Genomic DNA, 9,928 nt, shown 5'->3' on the forward strand with positions numbered 1-9,928 from the left:
CATAAATGTGAGAGGCAGAATGCCCCAACCTCTGTGCTCCCTTTGGACCCTGCATTAAGTAGTTTAGGTTGTTGGCTTGCTTGTTTGTATTTTGTGGGTATACTTGGCATATCTCAGGGGTCAATGCTGATGGTGTTCAGGGGCCATGGGTTGCAGGGATTGAACTCAGGGTTCCCACATGTGAAGCCTGAACTCTAGCCCTCTGAGCCAGCTCCAAACCCTGCATTTCTCGTGCTTTGCTTTCCACTGACAGCCTGAAACTTCTCAGGGAGGGCCTGGGACAAGCCCAATACCAGGCATCTTCAGGCCCACACCATGCCCAGTGAGTACAGGATCAATACTCTACTCCACCGTGATCCTTTATGTTGGGTAATGGTAGGTCTCCCTACACACTCCCATGCCCCTTAGGAAGCCCATCTGTGTCAGGAAAGCCTGGCCCCTAAACCAGAAAACACTTGGCATTCACAGAGTGAACCAGAACTCACCCACGACTGCTACTCACCAGGGTGTGTCAGGATTGGACTCAGCCCTGAGTGTCTCCCCGAGGCTGAGGAAGGGCTTCACTGGGCAGATTGTCACTTCCAAGAGGCAACTTGTCTTCTAGTATATCTGGTTCATCTTCTCCTCCCTCTTCCTCCTCCTTCTCCCCTTCCTCCTCTGCCCCTCCTCTGTCCCCCTCTTCCTGAGTCCCCCTCAAACTAAACCCTTGTAGTCATTATCGCTGAAGTCTGGCTGCCTAGGTCTCCCCCTCTTCACTGCTGGAGTCCTCGTCTTCCTCCTCTTCTTCCATGTCAGGGTCTTCCTCTGCTCCCAGGTCTTCGGGCTGAACTTGCTCTTCCTACTCTGACAATGACATGGAAGACAACATCTGGCCTGACTCTGGGGAATGTGGAGCAGAGCAGTGAGCAGCCTTGTCTGGGGTCAGGACAGCTCTGAAGCAGGGGAAGGAAGGACCCAGCTCCTGGTAGGGCTCATCCTAGACCCAAGCCCCAAGTTTGAGGGAGATCCTCAAACTCGTTTTAAGGTTCAGCATTTCACAGGCAGTAAAACTGGCCAGCGGGCAACAGTGGTACAATTCTGAGAAGTTTGGGGGTGCAAGATGGGCTTGTCACCCCCAACCCCCCCAAAGATGGATTCCAGGCCACCCCTTGCTCAAGGGCTTGGAGCTCATTCCCTGAAACCCCTTCTCTGCGAGGCACATACTTCCAGAATCTGGGGCGCTGGGGGGGGGGTGTCTCAGGCATGCCCAAGGGCCACAGCTGACAGTTGTTTCTGTTTTTTTATGGTTTGTTTTGGCTTTTGGGCCACCCCGGAGGAGTTCAGTGGTTACTCCTGGCTCTGTGCTCGGGGGACAGGTTCAGGGGATCATATGGAATGCCTGGGATTGAACTTGGGTCCATTCCAGGTCGGCAGCATGCAAGGCAAACGCCCTACTGCTGTGCTCTGTGGCTCCAGTTTCTTTTTCTTTTTTTTAATTTTTGGGCCACAACTGGTCGCACTCAGGATTATTCCAGGCTCTGTACTCAGAAATCACTCAAGGGACCATATGGGATGCCAGGGATCAAACCCAGGTCGGCTGTGTGCAAGGCAAATGCCCTACCTGTTGTGGTATGGCTCCAGCTCCCTTTTTTGTTTTTGGGCCTAGGAGGTGTTTAGTGGTCACTCCTGGCTCTGCACTCAGAAATCGCGCTGGCAGGCTCAGGGGATCATGTGGGGTACCGGATATCGAACTCGGGTTTTTCACGGGTCGGCTGCATGCGAGGCAAACGCCCTACCGCTGTGCTATCTCTCTGGGCCACTGACAGTTGCTTCTGCTAGCAGGAGCCAGGCCCCCGGAATGCAGGGCTGTGAGGGCCGGGCTAGGGGCTGGGGCTGGCTGGGGCCTCCCCAGGGCCCTCCAGCAACACTTGGACTCCCAGAGCGCACACACGCGGCCGCCTGGACTCTTCCGGACCTTTTCCGGGGTCTCTGGGAGCGGCTATTTCCGTCCAGAGGCTTCCTAGTAACGGTTGCTACGTACGCTCCCGTCTCCGTGGCAACAGTAGCCACGACAGGTCGTAAAGGAGGCTGCGGGTGGGTCACGTGGTAGGCGTAGCTTCTGGCAGGGCTGGCGCGCCCCTTGCTGGTTTCCAATGGAGCTGCACCGCCCCGGACGCTTCTCTGGGCCTCCTACAAAGCCCAAGCTCGGTCCTTCACCCACAGCAAAACTGGGTGTCAGGTGCTCTCCCCTGCTGTGTAGTATGGGCTACATCCAGTTGGCTGGGAGTCAGCACCGTGCTCGTAGGCTCTTATCACGTACTGAATCTTTCTGCAAAGCTTGTTTTGTTTTAATAATCCATGTAGCCTTTGGCCCCTGTGCACTTCTGCACCCTGACACTGCTCTGCCCTGCCCTGCCCTGCCCGGCCCGGCCCTGAGCAGAGACTGCAGCTCACATATACTAATTTCATGGGTGTACACACACACACACACACACACACACACACACACACACACACACACACACACACACACACACACTGAGTGTCCAACTGTCCACCTACAACCCACCTCTTTGCTGCTACCACTCTGGAGCAGTGTGGGAGAAAGAAGGTCATTTCAGTAGGCCCAAAAGCTGATTTTATTTTATTTTTTGGTTTTTGGGCCACACCCGGAAGCACTCAGAGGCCTAAGAAGAAGATAATTAACGAAATAATCCCTAACCTGGCTCTGTGAAAAGAACAAAAATTTCAAGGGTACTATCTATGGTATCTTCTAAGAATTCCTACAAGTAAATCTAAAGAAAAGGGGGAAAGCTGTAACTACACAATGAAATACACAATAGAGAATATACAGGTTGAAGAGATACACTTAAAAACTATACAAAGAAGGACCGAAGTGATAGCACAGCAGTAGGGCATTTGCTTTGCACAGACCCGGATTCAGACCTCAGTATTCCATATGGTCCCCCGAGCCTGCCAGGAGCGATTCTGAGTGCAGAGCCAGGAGTAACCCCTGAGCACCACCGGGTATGCCCCCCCCCCCAAAAATATACAAAAAGAGTATACATATCCCCTAAGTCTTGAGATAGTCTGAGAAAAGGATAAATTTCAGATCACAACTTCAGTCGACAACACAGTTTTGTGGAGTCTGAAAAATGGCTTGCAGCAGTCATAGACCAGGAAATGTCCTAGAGCTGAGGATCTCTCAAAAGCCGAAACCAGCTGTGAGCAACAGTCTATATGAAATGTAGTAGTAGAAAGTGACCACCGAGAACATGTCAGCTACAGCGCTGTGACTGCCTCCTTCTTTGAGGAAGATTCAAGTTCAAAGACTCGAGTGACTCTGACAGCAGCAACAGTCAGGGTGATGACATAGAACAGGAGACCTTCATGCAGATGAACCGCTGGAGAAGATCATGAGCAGTTCACATGCCATTGGCACTGCCTGAGCCCACTATCCATGCAGTGGGTGTTTCGTAAAAAGTTCAGCTGGGTTGATTTATATTGATCCTTCAAACTTACACCTGAGCAGTGCCATAAGCACCAGTGCAACTGCTGTGGCAGCCGTGGCATCACTTCTTCCTGGGAAAAAGAAATGGTCATATACAAGAAGGAAGCGCTAAATACAATATAGACAGACATTACATATACTATGGACAGACATTAAGCATAGAGTTGGCCACCACACACACTCACACATAGACAAACAAAAGGATTGATCCAGAGAAAAAATGGGCCCAGGTAGAATGGGTCAAAGCACGAGGACAAAACCAGTTGGTGTGATTTCAACAGGGCGGCTCAGGTCTAGGCACGCTAGCGTTGTGTGCTGTGAGATATTGTCTGTTGTGCCATGGGGAAAATTCCAATTTCATCTATAACATGTGGCTTCAGCATGATTGGTCTATTTGTGAGCTGAAGCGCATGTTACAGACTATATATACAAACTATAAAAACTAAAGACAGAGAGACAGAGACTGTTGACAAAGAGCTACGTGTGTGTCTTTCTTCGATTCCTGCCAGAATATCAGCTTTGTGTTCAGCCAAACAGGCCCAGGTTTCACACTGAATAAGTGAACAGAAATATGAACAATTATAAAACAGTTTATTATGTCATAATAAAGTAATTATAAAATCATCTCTTTACATTTATTTGATTCCTATTCAAGAGAATTACTTTATATATAGTCAATATAGGCACAGAGTTTAATTTTTTAACATTTTTGGAGGCCAGAGAGATAGCATGGAGGTAGGGCTTTGCCTTGCATGCAGAAGGACAGTGGTTTGAATCCCGGCATTTCATATGGTCCCCTGAGCCTGCCAGGAGCGATTTCTGAGTGTAGAGCCAGGAATAACCCCTGAGTGCTGCCAGGTGTGACCCAAAAACCAAAAAAAAAAATTTTTTTTAACATTTTCTAATGGTGATGTGCCTTGTGATTTTTTTTCCATGAAGGAAGTGTGTCTTTGAACAAAAAGGTTGAAAAACACTGAGCTAGGTGACTTCTCAGCCTCCAGAGCCCACAGCAGGAGGTGCTACCCCAGCTCCATGTTGAAGTGGCTCAAGTTTCCTTCATCCCGTACTTGAACAAGACTTGTGCAAGACTCACTGGTGCCTGCTGGAATGTCTCAGCCTTTGCCTGGAGCTTCTTTTTCCAGTGTCCCCAATCAAAGTGGTGCCACTGAGAGAGGGAGCAGACAGTCAAAGCCTCCAGAGTCTCCAATACAACCCAGCTTTTGTAGTCTGAGGCCCCAACTCTAATTCCACCCTGGCTTTCTTGGGGAAGCCATGACTTCTCACACCCTCTGAAACTCTAGGCTTCATAGCAAGTAGAAGCTTCACTTGGGAGGGTTAATCTAAGGTCCTCCTGGCAGTGCTGGGGAGGGGACCCAGATGACAGGGATAAATGCAGGTTTTCATCTCCTGGGCCTCAGAGTTTTCTGTCCTGTCCCCCAAACCCCACCTGCAGCCCTGCAGTGATGACACTGAGATGCAGAGAGAAGACAAGACTCACCCATCTACTGCACCAATTTTTTTTTTTTTTTTTTTTTTGGTTTTTGGTTTTTGGGTCACACCCGGTGACGCTCAGGGGTTACTCCTGGCTATGCGCTCAGAAGTCGCTCCTGGCTTGGGGGACCATATGGGACACCGGGGGATCGAACCGTCGTCCGTCCTAGGCCAGTGCAGGCAAGGCAGGCACCTTACCTCTAGCGCCACTGCCCGGCCCCTGCACTAATCTTTCTCCCTGGGTCACAAGGCCCCATCACCAGTGCCACCACCCATGGCATTTTACAAGCCTCTGCCTGGTCCTTTCCTATGTCACAGGCTTGAAATGCCTGGTCCCACACTTTGCCAGCCCCCAAACTCACTCCTGAACTGAGCATGAGTTGCTTGCAATTTTTGAATTGTCTTCGTGGCTCTCTCCTTTTCTTTTTTTAACCTCGTGCACTGCCAAAAATAGGGGAAGGGTGGTAGGATTGGGTGGCAGAATGATAGCACAGGTGGTAAGGGGTCTGAGGAAAGCACAACTCTGTCTTGAATTCCAGCATCAAACTAGGGCCTCAAGAGCACCTCTGGAGCTGATGGTGTTACTCCTTGTGTACTAAGATCTGGGCTGGGCTGGAATAAAAGGGAGGCAGTGGGCAGTGTTGACCCCTCATGATGACCCCATTGGCCCATTGGCCTGGTCTCCCTTGTTTGATCCCTCCCATTGGAAAACACTTCTGGTCAACTCTTTGGGGTTCTTCTCCCTCCTCCCTGGTCTCTCTCCCACATTTATCTCCCTGAGTCTGGACAACCAGGGTCCAGGCTTAAGAAATCTTCACATTTGTTCCATTCCCCAGAGAGAGTGAATGGCTCACTAAACACGCCTGTCTCTGATCTTCAGGCCTCTTCCCTCCCCTATGGGATTCTGCCTTAGTCTCTCTGCAGCCCTCGCTTTTCACCCTCCACAGAGGCCCTGGTGTCTTCGATCCCATAGAAATGAGCCCATTAACTTTTGGTGTCATTTTACAAATATTCACCATAGAAGCTGTTTCCCCAGCAAGGTGGTTTCTATTGGATGTTGCCATGGATGTTGCTGGCATGGTCTGGGTGCCAAGTGTCTAAGAGGTAGAGATGTACAAAGGTCAGTCAAGTTCCAGGAAACCAGCAGGTTGGCAGTTTGTTCCCAAAGCCTCTCAGCTGCCTAAATCTCAAGGAATACCCAGGGCTTTGTCTCCTCACCCCAGCTATCCTCCCCAATCCTGGCCTCAATTCCCATCAATTCCCAACAAAAGTGATCGTGAAAGACCACTTCACAGCTTGAGGCATCACCCCCACTCAGGGGGCAACCTATCTTCAATGTCTGCTGTGTGGGGCTCTGAGCTCTGTAACCCTGCTGGCTCCTGTCCCTTGAGAGCTACACCCCCCGCTTCACCTGAGAATCTGGGAGGCTGCAAGGCAGACCATCCCCCCCAAGGGTCTCTGGTCTTTTTCTTAGGCCTTCACTATGAACACAACCATAGAGGCCTGAGTGTCCAGATGTCTTGTGAAGTAAGAACAGAGAGTGTCCTGGTCATTTCTCTGTGGCTCATGAACCTCCACCCTCTCCTATTCAGTTCTGAAACACACCTCCAAACTGTCTCCTTCAGACTCCTTACCCCTTGCCACTGCAAGTTCTCTTCTCAACTCGAAGAAATACACTAATTTTTTTTTTTTTTTTGGTTTGGTACATTGTTATGGGGGCCACACCCAGCGATGCCCAAGGCTTACTCTTGGCTCTGCACACAGGGATTACTCCTGGAGGTGCTGGGGATTGATATCAGTACCTGGGATTGAGTCCAAGTCACCCCCAGGCAAGACAAGTGCCTTCTTTGTTAGACTTAACACTCAGGCTCTAAGCTTAGCACCTTTGTAAAGTTCACTTGTCAGGGATCTGTCCCACACACTACTCAGAGAGCCCTGATTGAGGCCATGAAATGAGAATGAGATGAAAAATCAGGCAAAAATGGAAAGGCTTTAGAGACAAAACTGCATACGAACACGACAAAATTGTCCTCTACGGATCAAAGGGAGTCATTCAGATTAGGCAGTCTAGGCTGATCCTACTTTGATCCTGAGCATAGCATAGTGTTCCTGGAGCCCCAATAGAAGTGACCCTTCAAAAGAAAACATTTGCCCAGAGATGTAGCTAAAGAGTTGACCACTATAAAGTCCAAATATGGGCCAGAACCCCACAAAAAGTGGTACCCCAGTTCCTAGTCACCTTCAAACTGGACATGGTGCCACCAAGAGAAACAAAAAGGGGCTGAAACCCTTGGAGATTGCGGGCTTAGGACCTTGGATGTAAGGACCAGTTCAAGAATCTAGGCTTTGGGCAGCTATGACAGATGCAGGGGACAGAGTCCTCACTCCTCCCATTCCCGAGGCCACAGTGGCTGCCCCACAGTGGAGAGGGGACATGAGGGCCAGCCCTGAGGTCTTTGGAATCTGAAACCCTGAAGGTCCACTTCTCTGGGCCAGGAGGGGTCCTGGAGAGGGTGGCCTGGGGAGTCACCAGTACAGAGTCCCGGGAAGTCCCTGGAGAGGGCAGAGACTGCAGGCGTGAAAATGCCTGCGGACTCAGGCAAGGGCAGGACGTGGGCTGAGGGGCTCATTTTCTGACCTCAGGGCCACACACACTGACCATTGCAAGATTATGGCCTGGCCAGGATAGCAAGTCACCAGACTTCCTTCGGATGATGACTTTGTTGACTCTGGGATTCCTCAATTTTTGACCCTCAAGGGACAAGATGGGAAAAGGGAGTTGGGGCCATATCTCACTCTTTCCAGAGTAAACTGGGTCGCTGTGAGAGGGTGCCATAGAGGCATGGGCTTTATAAGGAGGCTTGTGAGCGTGGCCCAGATTTCTCCAGAGAGAAATCCAGAACCCCACAATGACAGCACAATGAAGGCTGTGCCTGTAGGTGCTTTTGAGTCACGGTTTCCAGGGTGTCCTGAGGGACTACCCCCACCTCCACCTCGGACCTTCCTGCACTGCAACCCACCCAAGATGAGGCTTAGAAACCAGCACATACTTCCATGCATAGAACCTTCTTGCTTGTGCCTAGGTGGCTCACGACTTTCCTGTATCAAGAGATCTTGCAAAAAAAAATTTTTTTTTTTTTTTTTAGTTTTTGGGTCACACCCGGCAGTGCTCAGGGGTTACTCCTGGCTGTCTGCTCAGAAATAGCTCCTGGCAGGCACGGGGGACCTTATGGGACACCGGGATTCGAACCAACCACCTTTGGTCCTGGATCGGCTGCTTGCAAGGCAAACGCCGCTGTGCTATCTCTCTGGGCCCAAAAAAAAAATTTTTTTTTTTAAGAAAAGAGAGAGAGTTCTCATCCTGAGACCCCAGCCTTGACTTTCAAACCTGAAGTCCCTGAGCACTTGCACCTGTAACCCTGAAGATCCTCCCCTCCCAGAGCACCTCTCCAATCCCTTGGCCAACTGTATCCCTAACTGCTCCCACTGTTCTGCTGCCCTTTACACTCCTACCATGCTGCCTGCCTACAAACCCTGCGCTCTGGTCTGACCTTCCCTGTTTTGTCTCCTAGACTCACACAGGCCTTTCCAGAAGTGGCTAAGGGATCTTATAGTCCCCATCCCTGGTAGCTATAGCTGTGCTCAACCCTTTGCCCTCGACCCTCCTGTGTGTAGCTGTTAAACCCAGACCCTCAGCAGGTCCATCCCCACAGGTGACATTCCCTTCCAAGACCCTTCAATACTCTTCACTGTCACCTTCTTTTGCCAGGTGTGGTGAGCAGCTGAATCTGGGGATCTGGGGTCTGTTGGGAAACTGCCCTTGGGCTGCTTCCCCTTAGAACTGGTGACAGAAATGTGCTTGCCCAGCTCTCATGGGCATGACCTCATGTGCTGCCCAAGCATGGCAGAGTTTCATGATTTCTGGGGCCATTCCTGACCGTATCTGGGAGAGTGGACTAAGGGGGAGGGAGGGGCTGCAATCTGGGTGCAGAACAGTGTGACAGGGAAACCCCACCCCTCTTCTGAGGCAGGACCCAGCAGTTACTACTGAGATCTGGGACAAAAGATGTGCATTCAGTTCTCACCACTGCCACTGCTTAGCTATGGGACCTTAGACCAGTGCAAGATCTCTTCTATCCCTTCTAAGCTGTTTTAATTTCTCATAGGGTCCAATTTCAGGGCCAAACTCTTAAACAAATCACAGATGCTTCAGCACCAGAGTCAACCTTAACTTCCTGCCCTGAATTTCAAGAGTTAACATTGGATATTCCTCTTTAAGCTTAGCAGTAAAAGCTATAAATGCATTAGCAGAAGCCTCAGGTTTAGTCCTTCTAAAGCCTCCTTCCCTGATGCATTCTGATTTTCCAGGAACAACATAGGAAGCAATAAAATTCGAGCTATGTTAAAAGTCTATACTGTGGGTACTGAGACAAGAAATATTATTTCCCCTACATGGTTGGTATCTCTAATCCTCAGGTGAATTACTATTTCTTTGAGCATTAAACTGCTTCTTCCTAAAATCATCCCTAAAATCCTTGGAGATATTGGCCCTGTTATGCCAGACCTAATCTTATAAGGACATTGATCCAGGAATAAAATGATCAAATCCACCAGACATGGGATATCTTAACTGCAGCTTCCTAAAGTGACAAGCTTTAATGAGCTTACTTCGGGGTTTGCTTGGTCTGGGCTAGGAAGCTGAAAGGAAGATGAAAAAGTTTCCTTATTTTGGGGGGCCGGGGAATGGCCCCAGACTATTTTCTGAGACAGGTTGATTAAGTCTTGGTCTTGAGAGGGCAGGTCCCTGAGCTGGAACAAAAAGAGGTTGTGACCTGCATTGTTTTTGTAAATGCCCATATTGCCACACTTAAAGTATCTGACCTGACCGCGTGAGACAGTCTTTGGACCTCTCCCCCAGTTGTTGGGAAGATGGGAAGGTACTGAATG

The sequence above is a fragment of the Suncus etruscus genome, chromosome 1, assembly GCF_024139225.1.
Source record: "Suncus etruscus isolate mSunEtr1 chromosome 1, mSunEtr1.pri.cur, whole genome shotgun sequence".
In the NCBI taxonomy this organism is placed as follows: Eukaryota; Metazoa; Chordata; class Mammalia; order Eulipotyphla; family Soricidae; genus Suncus; species Suncus etruscus.